General features: G+C 50.9%; 1 protein-coding gene across 2 annotated transcripts in view; it reads right to left on the bottom strand.

Moving 5' to 3' along the window:
• Window positions 1–19,029, bottom strand: part of Cic (Putative transcription factor capicua) — a 44,050-nt gene extending 25,021 nt beyond the window's left edge. The window contains exon 1 of one of the 2 annotated variants that reach the window (XM_070656533.1): window positions 18,592–19,029. The gene's annotated coding sequence lies outside the window, so the exon portion shown is untranslated. Of the gene's footprint in view, window positions 1–741; window positions 1,749–18,591 lie in introns of those variants that run through there. The other variant, XM_070656532.1, reaches the window with a different exon arrangement.
• Between the last annotated feature and the right edge of the window lie 3,498 nt (window positions 19,030–22,527).

The following is a 22,527-nucleotide window of genomic DNA, read 5'->3' as shown; positions in this document are numbered from 1 at the left end:
TTGTATTCGGGGATCGCGCCATTCGTCGGAGAGGCTGAAGAGAGGAAGAGAACGGAAGAGATGAACCACGGACGTGCACGTGTGTGTGTGTGTGTGCGCGCGGGTGCGCATGCGGCGTCATAATCTTATCGTCGATCGCGTGTGATTCAACTTTGAACTTTTCGGTCGGCCATCGGACGAAAATATACCCGCGGATTCGGCTATCGAGGTGGCACGGTTTGGTTCGACGCGAATAACGCCGTCACGACGCGATATTTTCGCGCGAGGAGACCCTTTTCCTCCCTCCCTCCCTCCCTCCGACCGATCACCGTCTCGATCGGGATCACCGGGGAAACGGCGAACAAAGACGATTAATCATCGGTTTCATCAGCGTTGGTCGATCCTATTAGTCGCGATTGTATCTCACGCCGAGATAACGCGAGAGAGAGAGAGAGAGAGAGCGAGAGAGAAAGAGAGACGGAAGAACCGCGCGGTTAAACTGGGATTAACATTATACTTAAATCACGCCGAGCGAAGCCGTATGACGGTGCGCTTTTAATATCCCGTAGCGTTACAAAGTGTAACAGAGAAACCATTTTAATACGCCACGAGCTGTCGAAGAAATTATTACCGGGGAAGGAAGGGGGAGAAGATGCATAATTGTGCGTAACGCAGGACGCCGTCCTTCCGGACGTCTCGTTTCCTAACGCGGAGGATCGACGGATCCGGGGCGCGGTAAAAATGAAAATGTCGAGGACTTACTTCTCGGGCAGGGTCAAGGATCGCGTTTGCGACTCGGCGACGGTCCCGGGCCAGCAAATTTGTCCACAGCCGACGGATGAAGATTATCAATGTCGTCGCCTGGTTACGTCGAGGATGAACTTTCCATTCAGATAAGCGGCTGCGTCGCAGAGTGATCAATCGAGCGATGCAAAAGCGTTACCGCATTCGTACACATGTTCGTCCCGCACGTGTGGGCGAGAAAGCGCAGGAGAGGAGGAGATGTACCGTCGAGCGATGGGAAGAATGGTCGCACGATGTTTGCGTGGCCGCGAAGATGTGCGCTGCGAAGAGGCGGCGTAATCTTATTACGAAGGTGAAAAAACCGAAAGATCGGGGAGAAAAGGAGGCAGGCAGGCACGGGAGGAGAGAAAGGAGAAACGAAGTGGAGCGCCCGCGATTACGCGCTGTACGTAATACCGCGCGATATCATCGCGTTACGCGAGACGCGTCGGCGGATTTTCGACGACGGAGCGCGAGTATTCCGGGACGGACGGGAAGAGAGGCACTGTCGGAAATCACATCGCGACACCCGCGCTTAATTTTTTTCGAGGAGCACTGCTTCGAGTCTGAAAGAATAAACACCCCGAGAAGACAAAAAAGAGCCTGGAAAAAAAAAAAAAATAAAATAAAAACGACCGTTTGAAAAATCACAGCGAAACGTTCCGTCGGCCGAGAATCGTGACGATTTCTTCTCGCGAAGCGTGGACGGATGCGAATAGCCGGACGGTCGAGACTCGAATCTCACGGAGGCACGACGCAGCGACGGAAGAGCCGTAGAACTCGCGCGGTCCCGACGCGTCTAGCAGCTCCATCTTGACTCGCTCGAGTCGACGGCGGCGGTCGCACGGCGCTCTCTCGGAGTCAAGCCTGTCTCTTTCTTTCGTGCACGAACGGGCGCGCACACACGCGTTTCTCGAGCTCGTCGGCTCGCTCGCACTCGACGGGACGTTCGTCCACTCCTGCGAAAGAGAGAAGGAGAGAGACCGAGCGAGAGCGTGCTCTCACTAACACAATAAATCCATTGTGAGGGAGAATTCCTGGCGGCGCATTCCGCGTGTATGTAAGAGCACGAGGAGCGCGGAGACGAAGACCGAGTCCCAGGCGGGCGAGTGAATGAGACGGGCGGAGGGAAAGAAAGAGGGAAAAAGCGAGTCACCGACTGGAGTCGGGCTCGGACGCGGCCGGCTCGTGTTCACGGATGTCGTTAGGAAGAAAAGGCGGAGGAAAAAGAGAAAGAAAGAGAGAAAGAGACGTACCTCGCCGAAGGGGAAAGAGACGGGAGCGAGAACGAGAGGGTATCCGCGTGCGTGTGCGAGTGAGGTGGGAGGTAAGTAGCGAACGAAGGGGCGAAGGAAAAAGAAAAGGAGCCGATATCCCAGGAGGACGTTTGGTGGGGAAGGAATTAATGCACGCCGTTGGAAATGCGGGGGAGAGACAGAGAAAGAAAGAGAGAGAGAGAGAGAGAGAGAGAGAGACACGAGGGGAACGAAAGCCGTGGAGGAAAGAGAAACGAGCGAAGGGCGAGAGGTGCAGGCAAAGAGAGTACTAGGCGTGTATACGGTCGTCGTATAAATAGACGAGAGAGACGATATAGGCGTCGTATAGTACGACTCCTGGGGCAGGTAGTGCGGATCCTCGTCGTAACATGCGGCCGACCACTCACCCAGCGTGCTGGCCGCACCACCCCGCCGGCGGTGCACCGACACACGCGCAAACAAACATCGCGCTCGTCCACGCCACGCCACGCACGAGAGCTCGAGAAGGCGGGCGCGCTCGTGCTCGCGGCGGACGCACACATCCGCGTACCCTCGCGCGCGCGCGTGACCGCGCGTACCCCACCGATACTACCGCGCATCCGAGTTCACTCGTGCACTCGCGTGAACGTTGCGTATAAACGAAATACACACGGTACATACGCTTCCCATTCTCCGGCTCTGCGCTTTCGGGATCCGTCTCGCCAGCCGCGTATCTCCCTCCCGCACTCGTGGCACAGATGACGGATGACGGATGAATGAACGCGGGGGACAACGGCAAAAGAGGGGAGTCGAGATGTCGCACGGGATTGCGCGTATTGCGCCGGGTCTCGGTTCTTTTCTTTTTTTTTTTTTTTTCTCGTTTCTTCTTTTACCTACCTAGCTACCCTCGGCGTCCTCCCGTTCGCGTTTTCAGCACGACGACCCTCGGGAGAGGACCTCTCGGAGCGCACGTTCGCGTGCACTAGCGGCGCGCGTCACGTCACGTCACACTACGCGGTTGATCTTTACCGACCGGGAGAGCAACGCGGCCGAGACAACGGCGACGACGACAACGTCGTCGCCGCTGCTGCTGATGTTTCCGCTGCTCCTGCTGCTGCTGCTCGGGAACGCGAGCTCGGGTCGAACCGGCGACACCGAATTATTGACATCGCCGTCACCGCCGTGCGCGTCCGGAACGCGTGACTCGCGGACGACGGGTTCCCGCAGGCGATCTCCGTCCTCTTCTCTCGCCCGCGCGCCTATATCGCGCACCGTCGATGAGCCTTCTCTCTCTCTCTGCGAATGGCGCGCGCGTGCACCGGTTACTCTCCGATTCGATTGCTCAACTGAACTCGCCCGCGACGAGCCGGAGTCGTATAACCGAGGCGACCGTCGACCACGCGCGCGCATGCACACACACGTAACACGGTGAGAAAGAGACCCGCGGGAGCGAGAGGGAGATTGGCATACGCTCGTCCACGCTCAAGGCACCACTACCACCGACACCCCGCTGCGCGCCGGACCCCTCGCACCCCCTCGGGGTCGTCCTCCCCCACCTCTTTCTGCGCCTCCTCCTTCACCTTCACCTTTTCCGACCACTGCCTCCTCCTATGATCCCACTTCTACGCTCGTGTATCTCGGCGGACGTGCACGCACACGCTTCACCGAGTCACTCGGACGAGCCAAAACGACGCGCTCGTTTACGCGACAGGCCCCCGCAGCAGAGTCACATACGTATGCACGCGCGGAGAGACGACGTAGGAGGGTAGGAGGCACGCTCGCTCCCACTGACAGTTGCCATATCTCGGCCGCGTGCGTGTGCGTCAGGTTGCGTGCGTGCGTGCGTACGCAGGTTCGTCCGCCTCCGCGCGGACGTACTCTCTCTGGCGCGCTCGCGCGATGCACTTGCGCGCGCGCTAAAGCGGCTCTACGCGCGAGTATACGCGCGCCCAAGAGCCTCTAACCCGGAGCACACCTACGCACACACATGAGACCACCAGCGGCCCGTCGCCGCGGACTTGCGAGCCTTCCCAGGAGCGTAAACCGCTGCCGGCGCTCTTCCTCTGCTGCAATTGTCCGACGATCAATCTGAGGAGACCCCACTTTCGAGCCGAATTCTGGCTTCCCGATAACATTTTCGCGACAACTTTTCACGTCAATTTTTTCTTTTTTTTTTTTTTTTTTATTGTGTTGTAATTTATTGAAGCTTGACACCCAGCTCTTTAATGTAACTCTGCTTAAGCTAATAAACGATTTAATTTTTAGTATTGATAAGGTAGCGATATTTTTGCGAACGAATATAATATGCAGAAATTTTTAATTTTTTTAAGGTTAAAAAAATGTATAACAATTATTATTATGAGAATATCGTGCTTAACGTTAAAAAAAAAAAAGAAAATAGAAAGAAAAGAAATATGTCTAATTAACAATTTTGATCGCGACTTGTCGGAGGCGTATAAATACATATACTCGAGGTTAATAGCAACATTAAATCCGCAGTTACTTCGGGAATTAAGGAAAAAAAAAAAAGAAAAAAAAACTTTTACTTAGCGGAATAAAGTGTTAATAAAAAAGAATCACACGTTCAACATGCGCATAAACTTAATCAATTACCGCGGAAACGAGAGTTTCAGGAAAATATGGCGTAATTTACTGTTGCCTGACTTATTCATCGTTGCATCAATAATTACATTATAATAGATTACGGTGGATAGGAAACGGACAAGTTTCTTGCAGACTGCGTTACGTTATGCATGTATTTTTAGCGAGACGATTATGAATCTCGTATCTTTTCTCCGCCTGTCTCTCTCCCTCGGCCTGTCACCGTCCTCCTCGCCCGCGAGCTGATTACACACAGCTGATAGCCCCGCATCGGCTACTAACTGCTAGTTGGATCACGACGAACTATGAATCATGCCGGTGGAGAGACCAGGCGTGGTCATATGCTATTTCGGAGCCTCGGGTCTCGTTTCCACGGCGGCTCAAGAAATAAGGAATCGAATTTATTCCCGCTTTCGCGCTATCCCGTCATTGTCGCAGCCGTTATACAAACGCGAGATCAGCGCCTTTGACATTCCGCCTCAATTCTTTGTTAAGGCTAAACCTTATCGTCGGTACGGTTTCACTTTGGCTTTGTGCTCGGTTACATTTTTATTCCGCCGCGATTCATCCTACGACTTTTTTTTTTTTTAAAGTCTCCTTGGGCCTCTTGTAAAAAAAAAAATAATAAAAAAAAAGAAAAATTAATTTTAAAAACGGTAAATGCCTATCTCTTCGATCTTGAGAGTTTTGTGCAAAGTAGCCGTGCAACTTCGTGGCCTGTTATCCCACGAGGATCTTCAAAGGCGTTTCTTTTCTCAGCCGATCGTGCGTTTTTTTAAAGAATTCGTAAACCAACGTAATCGCTGAATTTTATTTTCGAGCACCGTATCTCTTCTTTTTACCATATCGCGTTTTCCTAGCAGATTCCGATTTTTAAAGTTTCTTCGAAGCAAAAGAAAAAAAGAAAAGAAAAGAAAAAAAAAAAATATATCTGTATCTGCGCGATTAACTTCGTTGTTGAAAGAAAAAGATGCGTCGGGAGCGTTTTGTTCGCGAAGCAAATCTGCGTTTTTGCACTTTGTCAAGTATCGCGGCATCAAGATCGACGTGCGGAAAACTCGTAGACAAAGTAGACACATCTGGCGTAACAGTGGCCTCTCGTACGGCGTGCGTAAACGCTCGGGGACGAGCTCGTGCGCATCACGCACACTTGCATGTGTACACGCGCTCGCTATCTGCATAACCAAGCAGGGGCGGTCGTTACACGCGAGAAGCAGATAGTGCGCCGTAACAGATGCAACAACGGAAGAGAATTAATTTCACAATGAAGAATGCGTACCGAGAAAAGTGATAACGCGATAGTGGTCGATCGGTATATCGCTGTATTCCAGGAACATCGTTGTTTACAATTTAGCGTTTTGTTTAGCGGCAAAATATTAACGAACGGTGCGGAGTTACGTGCGCTGACAAGGGAAAATTAAGTAATTTTGAGAAAGTAAAGCAGCTGAAATTATTTCGACAGAGAACGCGCACCCGAAAGAAAGAGGACCCTTTGTCTCGAAGTTTCAGATCGTTTAAAAAAATTAAAACCGGAGAGAAAGGAGATCCGTAGTGCGGATTAATCTCTCTATTTATATTTCGATTTCGTCATCGACTGGGACGATGAGAAGCTTCTGCACAATGCGCTCGTAAATCGAGGGAAAATATTGTTTCCCATAGAAGGCCGCTTGCAAGTATTCTTCTACTTTTTTTTTTCCTTTTCTTTTTTTTTTCTTTTTTTTTTTTCTTGTCTGAATGATATTAGTCGAGGCCGCGTGCGACTCTGCGGGCGTACACACGCGTGCGTGAACGGAATACGAAGCGGAAAAAAGAGAGCGCGCGGGAGGAAAGAGAGAGGACCAACCGGCATTGTGTACGACAACGCGCAACAACGTGCCGCGTATTGCCGGACGGGTTCTTGGAAATTTCGACGTTCGTCCGGGAATTATCGCGCGCCGATACTCGCCCGCGGTATCGAAATGTAAAGAGATACTGAAGTAGTCGATAAACATTGGAACCGCGATTGTACCGTTGCGCCAGACCCGCTCGAGAGGTGCCATCCCTCCCGCGAGATTATTGCGGGAGAAATCGCGATCGATTTGTCAACTCCAACTGCGTCCCAGTTTTATGCGGGCGCAGAGTGTCTCGCGAGATTACGCACTTGCCGGCTGATTAAAGGCCGATCCGCCGCGGGCTGACGAAACGGCCGAGATTTCGCGCGAGACAAAAATCCCGAGAGGGACTCGGGAGGAAGGACGAGAGTTCTCTCCGCGGCGAGCGAAAGGGTGATCGGGGACGAGAGTAAAAAAAGAGAAACGACGTCGGGACGCCGCGTCGACGTCGGTACGGTACTGCTCGGTGAGATACTGCTGAATGGACCGCGGCCTATTGGCTGGTCCCGGGTCACGTGCACACTGCTAGACATTCATTCTCCCCTCGCAACTGGTCTGCGTATAATTTGCACACGCATGCCTTGGCTGCGCGCGACCCCGCCGTGCGACGCCACTACCGATATGACACGAGCCCCATTCCGCGTAGCCACCGCGAAGATGCATAACGCGAGCACCTGAGCGCGTTAAAGTGGACGCGAGCGAGGCGCCTCAACGACATCGCTGATTCACGTCGACGACCGGATTTCATTCACGAAAAAAAAAAAAGCACCCGGCGAAACAAAAATGCTTTTTGTTCGTCCTCGTTGGCTTGATCTAGATCTAACTTTATTTTTTTCAGGGCAAGATAAACGAGCGAGAAGGAAAGAGAAAGAGGGCGACGTGAAGAACCGCCGCAAATCGCTTTTACGACGCCACGTGAGCGCGCGACGAAGATCTACAAATAGCCGCGCGGCCTTTTAACCCTTATTCTCGCAAGGGACACGTGCTCGCGCGAAGAACGATCGCGGGGCTAGACCCTCCCAGCCATGTGTATAAAATCGCACGCGAACGAGCGCCAAGTTCACATAACTCCTAACGAGAACTATACGCGTCCGCGTCCGCTCGCGCGGTATATAGCTTTACGCTTGTATTTACGGCACGAGTAAACGTCTTGCTTTCACCGCGGCCGCGTAGCCTCGGCGCCGCCAGAAATCCAAGTCGCCCAAGAATTATCGTTCGGGAGTGAATCGGCCGAATCGGCATACCTCCCTCGGGATGAGCTCGAAGATGATTTGCGGAGTCACGATCGGCTTACCCGAAGATTACGAGGCGGACGCGCGAGCGAGCAATAGTAAATTATATAACGTATCGCGCGCCTCGCTTATTCCGCACATGCGTGCGTAGGACGATTACGAGCGTCCGTGACGTGCCTTTTCCCCCTTCAGCCCCTTCCTCCATCTTTTATCCTTTTTTTTTTCCTTCTTTTTTTTTCATTGCTCGCTGCACACGGCGGGCGCGCGCGTATCGATCGCTATTTAAGTCGCGCGAATGGTCAGCCGTGGCCGCAGGTCGCAAAAGGATTTCGAGCCGTCGCCGCGTGTATCGGGAGATCGTTAAGGAGCCGCCGACGCTTGAAGCGCGTAACAACCGCGAGCCTGTTTCGTCCCTGTCGTTGCGACCGCGACGGATGAATGAAGAGTTGCAAATGCCGGGAGACAAAGCGAGCGAGAGAAAGAGAGACAGGCGGATTGAACCACGCGCGACGATGCAGCGCGTAATCGCCACCGGTGGCATTCGGATTTTTTTATTATATTTTATTTTATTTTATTTTTTTTTTTATTGGACACTGAATAGATAAAAATGAATATTAAAGAAGCGAAAAAAATAAAAAAAGAAAAATTTAATTGAGATAGAATTAAATAAATAAATTTAGTATTTTTCAGAAATCTGTCAGTCTAATATTAATATTTATGAGTTGTAATAAATAAGGTAGATCTCGCTATGGGAGGTATTCAGTATTACATTAATTTTTTACGTAATTAGCTGGTGAAGCCGAAATGTCGTTTCACATAACTAATTGACGTTAATAACTGACTTAATGCTGGTACGCTTATATGCATCAGGCTTTCTATTAACGTTGTGAAATTGACTGATTGACAAGCACCTCGGGTAATAGTTTTAGAATGCGAACCCGCTTCGAACGTGTAACGCTATTGTTGAGAATAAGTTTCGTAGGACCGGAGGAGGAGAAACGAAAAGAAGAGACTAAGGCAAATATCGCTAACGGCAACGGACGGTCCGGCCCGCCACTTTAAACTAACAGCTCACGTGTCGCGATGACAAACGCGGGAAGAAAAAAAAAAGAAAACGAAATCGAAAAAAACAGAGACGGAGAAGAGAAGACAGAGATAACCGGTAACAGCTGGTGTTTACAGCCGCTGTCTTTTCGAGTGGTGTTTATGGCGGACCTCACGCGGACTCCGTTAGCTTATCTCAACAGCGGCGAAGACGAGCGCGATTACACGTTTATCGCGATATCGCGAGAAAGGCGCTCGTGTCAGGGTCCCTTCGCGCTTATTTCCCACAAGACCTGACGGTTGAAGTCGTAATCGTCGGTAACGAAAAGCTCGCCCGTCAGCGCGAAGGTGTCGCGCGGTTTTATCTACCCGCGTGAAAGAGAGACGAAGAGCGGCCGCGATAAGCCGAACAGCTCGAGAAGGTGGTTCTCGAGGTAGCGATCGGACAGCTCGAACGACGTGCCGACCGTCTTTTCACGACGCAGCCTCCGCGCCCCGTGATCAATCCCGCGGAAGACCAGAACCCGCCCGGTATCGCCACCCCATCTCGCACGCTATTATTATAACCGACGTAGAATCAATTGAAAGTCGTCGTATACCTTATACTTGCGTCATCCGCGCGTCTGCCCCGTTTTTCCGCTTGCGCTCGTGCCAGTTAACGCGCTCGCGTCATAATTTTCACGCGTTTTCCAAGCCGCGGGCTTCTCGGCGATCGCGGTGTCCTTCCAAGGCACTTGCGACGTTAGAACTGAAACGCGCCGAAGTAAAACTGGGATATCAACCACGCGGGGAGTCACGTATCGCCGAATGAAAACATTCGTTTCTCGCCCCCTCCCTCTCCGCGCGAGGCGTGCTTTTAAAAAGAGACGGGGACGCGTATTAAAGCTCTCGAAATTCACACGGATCCGACAGGTCGTTCACCGGTCAGAGACCCGTCCTCTAGACTCCTCAACCTTCGCTATTGTATATGTAAACACAGAGAGGACTCGGCGCCTTTCTGCCAACAATGAAAGTTATAACACGACCGAAGATCGGCTCTTAAAAATAACGTACAATACGAGAGAGGCCCCCGTGGCCATAGAAAATATTCTTAAAGGACACCTTCGTTAGCTCCAGAGCCTCGCACGCGAACGGTTACATCAACGAGTATTTCGAGCATATACTTTAAATTAAGAAGTCCCAACTATGTTGACAGAACTTTGCTCCTCGCGTTTTACCGCCGGTGCTCGTTTTGCCTTTTCCAATTGCTTGCCAGAATTGTCGCGTGAGCGAGCGGTAGGAAATTGAGCTCGGCAAGAAGGAAGGCAACTAAAACCGTACGCTAACGAAAGTAACGAACGCCGCGGAGATTTTTTACGAGTGAGCTCCGCCGTCGGTTCACTCCTAACGGAAATAAAAAAATAATAAATACGTCACTTTATGAAAACTTGATGCACGAGGAGCGAAAGAGCGAGACTGCCGCGCAATTTTAAGTCGCAATTTCGTATCTTTTATAGAGAAGCTATTTTATTCGCTCAAATTGATTTTTTTTTTCTTTTTTTTTGCTTTTTTGTGAAAAAATTATCCGTTCTTTTTTATACTTGTACGAAATTTTAAATACAGTTAGCTGCCACGATTTCCCGTGAATAATTCCTCACGACGTGAGAATCGATTGTTGAGAAAATAATCTAATATTACCCGTTTGAATTATTCCTAATATTATTCCTAATAATACTATTGGCAATAATTAAAAAAATTTCTACCGAACAGATTACCATCGGAACTTCTTTAAACGGAGGGTAGAGCATCGCGGTTAAACCTCCGAGGGCGGGTAACGAATATGTATAATACTCGAGAAAGTGTTAGTACGTTAATTAAGTAATGCGTTGCGTTTCTTGCGTAAAAGCTGCACTCACGCATGGACTCGTGCCATAATGGTGGGGCTTTTTCGAGGGAACGGCCAACGCAGCGTAATGTCATTTGTTTAATCATCCGTCGAGGAAGAAGAGATATATATACGGCGGCACACCTCAATTGAAACGCGTGATCGAAGCGTGACGTTCGAGGTGTACAACGTCGAGGGAAAACTATTTTCACTGCTCGGCACGAGCCTCGAGATAAAAAGACGGGTACCGTCTTCGATAAACACCGCGCGGAACATTCTCGTTCTCAAATGCAGAGAGATCTCGCGAATTTATCTGCGCGCGTCCACAAAAGTTATTCGGATATAAACGAAATGAAATCTCTGAACGCAATGAAGGCACGATGTGACAGATGTCGCGAGCGCGCGCGTACGTTTCGCCGGCATGCATTTCGCAACGGAAACTCCGCGTATGAGAATCTACGTGTCCTACGGCTGAATGAAGCCGGCCATTTAAACGCTCAATCACCGTGCGCTCATTATCTCTGAATCATAGGCTGCCGGGGAACCGGTTTTATTAATCGACGCGTCTGTTTCCGAATCGTCGTTTATCACGAAGGAAAACTCGGAACCGCGTAGACCCGATTACGTGCCTTTCGTTCGTTGGAAAAATTTTTCTCAATCGTCATTGCGTAACAATACACGTGCGCGGAATTCGGAGCAGAAGTAGCGTAGGTATAGCCGCGTAATCAGGTCAGTCCGGCAATAAAATTCACTCTAAATACGCCTGCCGATCGAACTTTTATAAATGTTAAGTCAGTCATATCTCTCAGTCATTTAACAGTTATAAATTATTCAGCTACCCCGAGCATTTGTTTTACTTATATGCCAGGCGTTACCAGAGAACGCGGTTTGCGCGCGTTATTTACTCCTACTTCTTCTACGCTAAAAAAAATTCTTTTAATAATTTTCGGTGACGAATTGTGAATGTACGCGTGTCTTATGGTGCTTTAAGCACCCTTCCGTTTCTTTAAATGTATAAATGTACACGCGGATATTTTTTATATATTTAGTTTTCTTCAGAATAATTACGGAAACAACGAATGATCGTTCTGTCGACGATTACCGCGACGTAATTCATCAGTTACGCATTCGTGACGGGTTGAAATGGATATTCGACATAATATTCAACGTATGAATTCTTTCACAGTGCGTTAACCTACGTGGAGGTGTCGGGCGAGACACATACGCAAAGCTCGTGGACGGCAGGACGGCCTCGCGCGACTCGAATGTTATAATTCTCGAATTCCTTTGGCGACGGTCGAGCGATACGCAACTCCATACATCTCCCTTTTAAATAAGACCGACTAAGTCGCGGTCACGCGGTATCGTCAATGTCGCAATTACGAACCATTTTTCGCCGGTAACTTTTTTACATTGTCGCGAAGTCGATTACAGTCATATCGCCAGTTTATAAATGCAAAACGGAGAGAAAAAAAAAAAAAAATTAATAAACTCCAAGTTATTTTAGCGACTTTAAAAAATTATATTTAAATGATAAACCGGAGAAGCACGGCAGCATCAGGCAGGATTTAAGTGCGACATTTCGCTTGAAATAATAGATCAAGCGCGGTGGTTTTTTTTTTCTTTTTTACAATAAAACAGCGCGATTATCCGTTAAAAAATTGTTCGCCAAAAAACGCGGCGATTCGTAAAAAAAAAAAATTCAAACCTAGCTCCGAGTGAAAAACATAATTATACAATGCACGCGCGATTGAAAACTCGCAATTACACAGTACGATCGCGCTCGCTGACGTTCGTACGATCTCAATTATTGACACGTCATTTAAATGTACACGAGTACGGCCAACGTTCAATTGAAGTATTTTTTTTTTTCTTTTTTTTCAAGAATAGCAATAGAGCGTGAGTCATAAAGAGTTATAGCAATAAGTAGTGACTGGTTACTATGGAATTTCCGTCCCCTTCGCCGCGCAAATCATCCATTGATTAGAATAGTATCTTGCGAGTTTAAATGACGCCGATATATTTATATTCTCTAATAGAAATGCCGCAAAGTCCCTCGACGCTCGCGACATAAAAAAAAACTGGTGCAAATCCGCGCCTGGTATCATATTCCGAGATTTTTGCAAATATTCAACTTCGTAACGCGAAACTCTGGTCGAACAGCGAGTCATAAATGCAATCCAGTTGTAGATAAAATTTTTATTACTATACATATAACGTAAAATCGTACCGAAAATGCTACTTTCATAAAAATGTAAAAAACGATCGCGTGGAGCACGCGTTTCGAATTTGTCAATTTTAAGATTACGCTGATTCGTTTTGTTCGTTGACTTAATTCATAACTAACGTCACGAAAATAATGATAAATAAAATTAAACCCCGTGCAAATTATTTCGTCGACAGAAACTCGTTCGTAAAATCTAAATTATTCGAATCTCACAGTAGGAAGCCGAATTTTCGTCCTAAGGGTATACCGAGAGCGCGAGAGACGCTATCGCGAATACAAACTAGTCTGAACTTGCGAACGTGCGCGCGTTTCCGTCTTATCGGCGCGTCGAAACAAAAAAGAAAAGAAAAAGAAAAAAAAAGCGCCTCGATTGCATTCGTTTCACGTTCGGCTCGTGGACGCTTCGCTCGCTCGTCCTTGCTCAGTGCGCCGATTTCGCGCGGGCGATATTCGCGCGCCTGTGACACGCGCGCGAGCACACGCTCGTATCTGAAAATATTTCATTCAATATGCCGTACGGCGCGCGGCATGTGCCAAGCATTGACCGTGGACGACGTCTAGCGCGCGTCTATAAGCCTAGTCTGTCGTCTATTAAAAGAGTGCTCGGCTGCAATCTTGCGATTACACCGTACCTGCCGTGCGCTCGCGACCCGCCACCCGTACGGTGTGCAAGTGCCTGTGTGAACGCGCTGCTGCTGCGCGCGCGTATGTCTGTATTTGTGTGTGCAAGCTACGGCGGTTGCGTGTTCGCGGGCGTCTCGACGCGCTTCCTCGTGGCCTTTGTGAGCGTCGCCGCCCGCCGGTTAGCAACAGATTTCACCAGGATCGGACGAGTCGTCGAATGAAAAGGACCCGGCACCCCGTGGCCTAGAGATGGACGAAGACGGAAAGAGAGGCGGCGAAAGAGAGAAGGCCAGAGAGAGAGAAAGAGAGAGAGCTCTTATCCGCTTTATTCCGAGCGAAGATGTGGGCAACACGAATCGATCCGCGAATACGAAACGAAGAAGGCGGGCGTGAACGCGTCGCTTGACAATTCTCGCTTCTCTTTCTGATGAAACGGCGCCTCGCAACGCGATCATTAAGAATATGAGCGCGATAAACAATCGATTTTCGTGAAGGACGTGATGCCACGTTTTACTTGCCTCTTTATCCTCACATTAGAAATATAGAGCAGACAATTTGTCTTCGAGAAATACGACCCACGATCGAAAGGACTCGTGTAAATATTTTTTTAGAACTTACAGACGTGACTACCGAGCATCAAACATTTATTAATGTCGCAATAAATTTATGAACTTTAACGAAGTGACTTAAGAAGACAGCAAATAAAATTAAGGAGACATTAATTGCGAGAAGGGGGTAAAAAAAAAAAAAAAAAAAAAAAAAAGGAGACCCCTGTGTACTTAATTTATCACCTATTTTAGTATCGAATGCAAAGTTCCATTACTTAATATTGGAATAGCATTTTTACATCAATTTCCATTATTCAAAAATGTTTTTATATCCGTCTCCGGCGGGCAATCAATATTTCACGCTCATTACGAAGAAATGATGCAACGTCTGCATATAAGAGACATAAGAAAAATTGATATAAATACGTTGATTATCGGCGATGTCAAATTCAGGGGTTTTCAGCCGCGGTCTTAGACGCGTTTTCTACACACCGATTTAAAAGCCTATTCGTTTAATTGCAATCGATTGCCGTACGCTTTATCGTCGTCGCCTACAAGTGTCAGGTATTCAGGTGGAACACTCGCGCATTTATCTCCAAAGCGCAAAGTGACATTGATTGTTTTAGCGCGGGACTACGGGACATAATGCCTGCCTGGAAGAGCCGAGAGGAAGACGTCTCCGCGCGTCACGCGCTCGGAAACAATGTCGACGAGCGGCGTAGATTCGGTTCGATCTTGCAGAAGATTCTGCGGAAGAAAGCGCCCGGGGGGAAGGGCACGTCCCCTCTCGATACGTCAACGCCGTCGGTTTTATCGCACGCGCGAGGACGAGAGGTAGGGGGAGGCGAAGGGGGGAAGCTGCGACCGACCACCTAGTTCGTCGCTCGTGCGTGCTGCATCGGTGACCCGTGCATAGCGAAAGTTCTTTTGTTCGCCGATGAATCAAGATCCCATGCGCTTACGCGATTCGCATTTGCGAAACGCTCTACATAAGGACGGTGCGAGTAACGTATCGCGCACGTAATACGCGTTGTGCGTCGAACAAGACCGTCCCGACCCCCCTCAGCCGTTCCCTCGCTTTTGATATCGTTGCAACATGATTTCTGCCCGCGTATCACGCGCCACGTACTTGCTCTTACGGGCAGAAAGAATAAAAAGGACAGACGGACGGTTCGTTTTGGGAAACGTATCGACAGCACTAGTTTTAAATATATCTGGTCTTTTCTTGGAGAATGCCCTGCATATAAGTGATGCGCGGATAGAAAATTCAGATTTTTTTTTTTTTTTTCTGGGACTCGCGGCAAGCGTCTGGTTGTAAATTATTATTAATAACACGGTAATACTTGAAACCGATGACGTTTAGCGTAAAAAGTACGAGTCCGACGCGCGCGCTCGCACCTACGCCGACCCTTTCTCTATCCTCCCTACGGCATCTCTCCACCTTTCTCTCTCTCTGATTCATCCGCGATGCCGGGGGCCGGGTTCTCATAAACGCGTTCGATCCCGTGGAGCTCACGTGCCGTAAATTATTCGGTGAGAATAGGAGAGGAGCTGTGTCGTGACGCATGCGCCGGCACGCTCGATGCAGAAATTAAACCTGCGACGGAGGATCGTCCGCGATCCAAATAACTTGTCACGGAGAAACAGGTTTCTACGGGGGTCGTACACGTGCGCGCGCGGATAGACGGAGGTGCATATTGTATAAATATTCGCAAATAGCTCGATTCCCTTGCCGATGCGCCGTACTACGAATTTTCTCGCCGAGATAGCTAACTCGATCTCTTGAATTCTAATTCCCGTTGCAAATCGCATTACAGAATGAAATGTTAAAATATGGTTAAGTCATTAACGTGCAGTATAATGCCATAATTTCATTACGCGGTCGAAAGTAAGACGTATGAAATATTAAAAGTGAACGTGTCGGGGAGTTTTAATCCCCGCCTGGTGTCGCGGTTAATTGCCTCTTTAATCTATACATTATTCAAGATTCCCGTGGACTCGATTAAGACAACGTAATGAAATTTGTTAATGTCGAGGCGAAAATCAAGACGATTGAACCGGGACATTTTTCGTTCCCCGGGGATCAAAACCCGGGGAGAGGATGCCGCGGGTTCCCTGAGCAAAAATTCCGGGGTAACTTAATCAGCTGCGTTTACGCGCAATTAGCGAGCGAGCCGCGAAACGCGGCCGCGGAGACGAATAACGATCCGCGAGTATTTATGTCGCCGGTTGATTAAAACGATTCCGACGGTCGTCCACCTCCTGCCCCGGTGTCTATTTTCAAGATTCCGTGTTACTCGGCGCATTTACATTTCGAGTTTACAGTTCGCACGCGCACGCACGCACGCACGTACGCGTGCATGCCACGCCACGTCACGCGTGCGGCTTCGCGTAATGCAGCCGCGCGTAGCACGGAGCCTAATTGCATTTTCACCTACGCCTTCAAGCGGCGAGCGATCGTTTCCAGCGCTTTTACCTTCTTCCTACCCTTCGTCCCTCCCCACGCCGCGAATGACGAAATTGAGCGGCGAGCGCGCTTCGAAGAGATCGAAAGAAAAAGGGGTTTGCTCGCTCGGTCGTGCCTAGCTTGTTCCGAATTCATCCCGGCAATTTTTTTTTTTTTTTTTTTTTTTTTTACTAAGAGATTGTTGTATTTAATCGTATCGATTAATTTATTCGAAGCACGAGGGTTTATTTTAAAAGTAGAAGTGCAGAAGACATAGTAACGTTAACGCTTTCGTCCGAGATCGGGCAAGAGTGAACTTTTTCCATTTTGTTACGCGAAAGCGACTTGCGCGCGGCAACTCTTAGAGTGGAATCGGCTTTGCGTAACGCGATCGACGTAACTTCCCTTTCCCTCTCGACCTTATCCGCGATTCGGAGACGCGTGCAACGTCGGCGGATCGTCGATCCTCGATCGATCCGGCCAGCCGCGCGATAAGACGCGCTTCAGCAATGATCGGCGGCGACCCGATTGCCGTGACTCGACCGCCGGAGATCATCGTCTCTCCTAAACAAAGAACTCAAGCTGAGAACACGCGACGACCCTGACTCCGTTCCCTGTTACGATCCGCGGCGCGAAAGTAGGAAAACGCATGTTATTTTGCGCGCGCGGAGTGCTCGATTTTAGACGTCGGCTCGTCCCTGTAAAATCGTCGTTATTATCGCAAAAGAGTTGGTTACGTTCAATCGCAATGCCAGGAGGATCCCAGAAACGAAAGCAGCGGATAAAAATCTCTCGTTTCTAATCGGCTTCGTATTATACGTGCCCGAAGATGCCGGTCCAATTAGCGGGAATAAATGCGAGGCAACGTAACGGTGGAAAGCGTCGCGAGTTAATTAACGAAAACGGAAAAAAACCGCGTTCGCCGCGCGCGGTCGAATCTTGGACTTTTCCCGCTTTTCCTTCCACCTGCGCGACGTGGAAATTTCACCGCGGGCAACGGAAACGATTCGAGGGGGAGGAGCGGAGAGCAGCGGCTCTTTCGCTCGCAGAGGAGGAAGAGGGTCGCGAAATATTACGGCACACGAGACCGCTCGCGACGGTCGTGCCGAGCGTATTCACGCGATAATAACGCCTCCGGGGGCCTCTTATCGATGCCCCACGTTAAAGAGCCGACGGGCCGAAGTGGCGTTATCGATTCGCGGACGCGTCGCCGTTGTCGCGCGCGATTCCCGAGGGATAAACTCGCGAAACGAAGCCAGGATATCGCGCGCGAGTCCCGCGAAAGAAAATTCTCCCCTTTCACTCCTCGACCTTCTCCCGCAAGGCGCGGAAGTCGCGAATTCTCGGGTCGGCCGAATTCTATCGCGATCGGACGTGCCCCGGAAATGAGAAATCGAGCGGAGAAACCGAAGATTTATTTCAGCCGAAGACGCAAAACCGATCGGCGAGGCATCGCTCGCTTTGAAATAAAATTTCGTTCGATTGACTCTTTCCGACTACTCGGTCACCTGTTCCGCGAGTATCTCGCGTTCCGACCCGCCAATGTGATCCCGTTTTCGAAGCCCGCGACGCTGTCCGTCGCCGTCGCTATCAGGGGTACGTGTCGCGACGTATCACCGGGTGCCATAGTGACCTATTTTTGAAAACGCGCCAGTCGAACGGAGCGAGGCTGAACCGCGGCGAGAGGCGGATACGCGTTCAGAATCATATGATCCTTCCTTCGTCTTCTCAACCCCGTGAGCGAGGGCGGTTTTACTAAATTAAGCGAAAAATCGCCTTCTCTTCCCCCGCAAACATTAACCCTTGCTTTCTCCCTTCGAATAAAGACGAGTTTTCTCGTTAGAGAGAGAAAGAGAAAAAGAGAGAGAAAAAAACCCGTCCGACGAGAAAAAAAGGGACAAAGAGAATCGCTTCGTTCGTTTGCGAGAGTAGTGCGCGGAAGGTTAAAGTCGCGTCGAAAAGGGTCGGACTCCCCGAGCATAAACATTTCCGTCGCCACTCCGATCCGGAATGGTCGAATCCGACAGGAGGGGAGAGAAAACGCGGGGGCGTAGGGGAGGTAAGACGCGAGGCGCTTCGTCACCCGCCGGGGCAGAGGAAGCGGGGGTGAGGGTCAGTAAAATTCTGAGCTCGTTACCTGTAGGCTCCGCGGCGACGGGATCGCCGGTCCGAACAAAGGCGAGGAAACCGGCGCGTTGACTCTCCGCCGTCGTTGCTGCCGTTGTCGTCGTCGTCGTGGTCGTGGTCGTGCTCGCGGGAGGAAGAAGTGGCGGAGGAAGAGGCGAGGAGGATGCAGGAAGAAGCAGCGGAGGTGACGGTGAAGCAGAAGGAGGAAGCGGCGGAGACGACGGGCAAGGTGGCGCAGGAGATGGTCGCCGTGGAGTAGCAGCAGACGATGGGAGCCAATACACTCGCCGTTCCGGGCACCGCGACGGCGCTGCTGTCGTCGCGTAGCACACTCCTCGCTTGGAAACCACTATCGTAGCACCACCGCACCTTCCTCCATGTTGCCTGCACGCGTACTCGACGAAGGGCGCCACTGAGCATTGACGCGCACACACCAGGAAGAGAGAGCCCACGATCGGCCCGAGTCGCGGAGGAGACACAGGCGAACGCGCGCGGGACACGTCGCTGGCGGCGAACGAGCGAACGAGCGAGCGCGCGCGCGAGAAAGAGAAAGACGAACCGACGATGGAAAGAGGCAGGTAGCAGGCCGGAGGACGAGAGGAGGCGGGATAAGGAGAGACGATGGAGAGAAAAAGGGAAGCGGGGGAGCGGGGCAGGGTGGCGGACGATGATCGCGAATGATGCCCGCACTCGCGGTTGCACGTCGTATTCGGCACCGCGGAACTCGACCGACGTCGGGATCTCTTGTAGCCGCTTGGGCAGGCGGAGGCCGCGCTCGTTGTCGTCTCCCCGCGAACTACGCGCGCGACGGAAGGCCCGCAACACTCGCGCGACCACTAGCGCGAACGACCGCGAGAAATAGAGAGGTGAAAAGGGAGCCCCGTGACGTGCCGACGTTCACGGCTAGGCGCCATTTACAGATACCGGCGAACGCTACGGCGGCCGACGGCGGCGCGCGGAACCTCTCCCCTCCACGCCCCGCGGCAGCCCGTCCCTTCCACCTCGGCTCCTCCACCGCTCGAGTTTTGCCTCTCGCTCGTCCTTTCTCTTCCACTCACTTTCTCTCTCGCTCTCTCTTTCCTTCCGCGCTCCGCATTCTCGGCCTCACTCCTTCACCTTCTTTCTCGACTTTGCTCGGTATCGAAACCAAATTTAACCATCTCACTCTCTCTCTCTCTCTTTCTCGGGCGTGCGCGCATTCCTGCTACACTCACGTTGTCCTCCACTTTACGCGCCATCTTTCTCTTTTCCACGCGCTCCTCCGCCGATACGCGTTTCTCCTGTACCTTGAAGTGCACGGCCGTTTCGCTCGCTCTCTCTCTCTTCTTTTCCTCTCGCTCCTAGCGACAGCGCGCGTAACGCTCTTTCTTCGTCGCGCCGACGGTTCCGTCCGACCTATCCCAATTACAACGAACGTCCTTGAGGTGACTAACACCTCCGTCGCTCGCTTCTCGCGAGAGCAGTGACGTATGTAGGCTACAGCAATCCGCTTCTGTTACCGGCGACGCGTATTGTAAACTCGCGCCCCGGGGGGAAAGAGGACAGATGTCCGCGACAGTTTTTATAGTTCGCTTACACGTCATCCACCGCGGACTTCTAGTTTTACTCTTCGCGGGCCGGCGAGTCGCCGTTTCCATTCTATCGCGCCGTACTTTCCTCGCGCTCTCGTCGCGCAACATCCCCCTCGCCTCGATAACAATGGCGGGGAAAAATCCAAACCGCGTGACCAACAAAAAAACAAAAAAAAAAAAAAAAGCCGCGAACCTTTACATTTCATACAGAGGACGAGCGGCGTTATCTTTCCTCTTCGAAGTAGCACGGAGGTCTCTCGAGGAACGTGCGTCTACCGTCACGTTCCTGGAACATACGAGATGCATCGTGGGGGAGACGAAGGGGTGAGTGAACAGGAGAGACGGGCGGTCGAGTCACGGCGCGGTGGAGAGCGCGCGGGAGAGAGGAGGAAACACGCGGACTCTCGTTGCCGAGGGCGAACCACGCGACGGTGAAGTCGGAGTCGCGTCGAGCGTAGCCGGGGCCACCGCGGGAGAAGGGATGAACGACGGGAGGACGGCCGTAGGCAGAAAGGAGCTATATGGCTTTCTTGAAATCACCAGAGAAAACGCGCAGCGGGGCGCGACGGCGGGGGCGGCGGAAGGGACCCGAGGGGAGGGGAGGGGAGGCAACCTGGTTCCCTCGCGCTCGTTTACGTGCATCCGCGCGTCCGCGCGCGCATGTGAGAACGAAACCGCCGGGAGAGGTTATTCACTGTCCGCGGAAACAAATGCGTGCGCGAGCGAGTGCCCGCGTTTACGACGCGCGCGGCCCGCCGCGCTTTCGAGCGAGAGATCCGCCGAGCGCGAAGAGAACGATCGTGACGTAAGAACGTGAGCGATACTCGGCACGTCGCGAACGCTCGTTGCGCGCGCGTGCGTTTCCCCTGGCTCGGTCGTCGCGTAATTTGGACGGTTCCGGCAGCCGCTTGCCAGAATCAGAAAGAGAGAGAAAGAGAGAGGGAGACGAAGAACCGAGGAATGCGGGATACAGACGTGGCGAGAATCCGCGGATCTATGAATCTCGTGATTTATAAACGAACCGGGGCCGCGCGTGGATTTAATTTCGGACCGGGGGCTAATGATGGAGGAATTGAAAATAGGAACCCGCGGCGCGTAACGATTCCGCAAGCTCGATTGAACGAGCGAATTACCGTCCGCTCGCGGAAATGTATATTTATACCGGACGATTCTTATCCTCGCTCGTTCGCCGCCTTATCAACGCCTCGGGGAGTCGATCCAGAATCCGAAGAGAGAAACGCCGATGCGTGAACGTAGCGTTCATTTAAGCCTCTATTCTTAGTGTCGTAATAAATTAATAACGAAAACGCTCGAGATGCCAATTTTCTGACACGACCCCGCCGCTCGCTAATACGTATTTTAAAACGCCCTGCTACGTGTGCGTGACATTGAATACGCCGTACAAATATTTTCTTTAACATACTACAAAATTTTCTCCCGTTAGACTTGATTAACAAATACCTACGGCGTCCCGATACAAATATATTGCATTTTCAATGGTATTTTAATTGCGAGACGCGCAATAAAAAAGTAATAAAAATCGTTTCACAAGGACATTCAAACGTCGATCACCGAGAGTTATTCGTTTCCATGTCTCGCCCAGCTTCGAGTCCTCGCCAGTCAGCCGTTCCTAATTTTTAGCTCGTTACGGCGTACGCTTTACGTGGATTACGTCATTCTACGTGCTAAGAATTATTGAATAATGGGATGCAGAATAATACGCTCGTTTAACTCCCGGATTGACGCTAAATCTTCCAATCGCCAAAAGTTCCCCGCTCGTTTCCTAAATCCGCGGCGGGTTGCCCGCGTCGATTTTTTAATATATTTTTTCGTTTTGTTTTAGATTTTAAGGTTCACGTCGAATTCCCCGTCGATCGCAAATATAATTCCTTCCTTCGCTCCTCGCGTGCGTTCGCTCGGCTATTTCTGGCTCGCCGGGATGCGTAAAGCGCGTACGGTCCACAGGGCAAATCGCGTCTAGACGCGGAACGAAACGGCTGTCGGAGCCGCGTTTTATTGTAACGTCCCGTCGGGCCTGTTCAAGGCGAGCTACGCTGCGTGGAGTAGGTAATCTGCGTGTAAACAAACGCGGAACGTCCCGTCCGCGCGACAACGGTCACGCGCGTTGCCGGAAGATTGTAACAATGCCTCGACTGCATCGCGCGCGGCGCGTTCTCCGACCTCTGACAAACGCACGCGGAAGAGAAAGGAAATCCTCGAAATCAGAATCGAACGATTTTAACGCGGAGTCAACGCCACCGACGAGCGAAATTATTTTTTACGTTTCAACTTTTATGAGACTTGTAACTCTGCGACATTGAAAACAACCGTTCGACGATCGGGATCTTTCCCGAGAAACCGTCGCGCGCGTCTTT

Source organism: Cardiocondyla obscurior, linkage group LG05 (genome assembly GCF_019399895.1).
Source record: "Cardiocondyla obscurior isolate alpha-2009 linkage group LG05, Cobs3.1, whole genome shotgun sequence".
NCBI classification, from domain to species: domain Eukaryota; kingdom Metazoa; phylum Arthropoda; class Insecta; order Hymenoptera; family Formicidae; genus Cardiocondyla; species Cardiocondyla obscurior.
The sequence above is the reverse complement of the archived record's forward strand: the minus strand, read 5'-3'. Positions and strand labels throughout refer to the sequence as shown.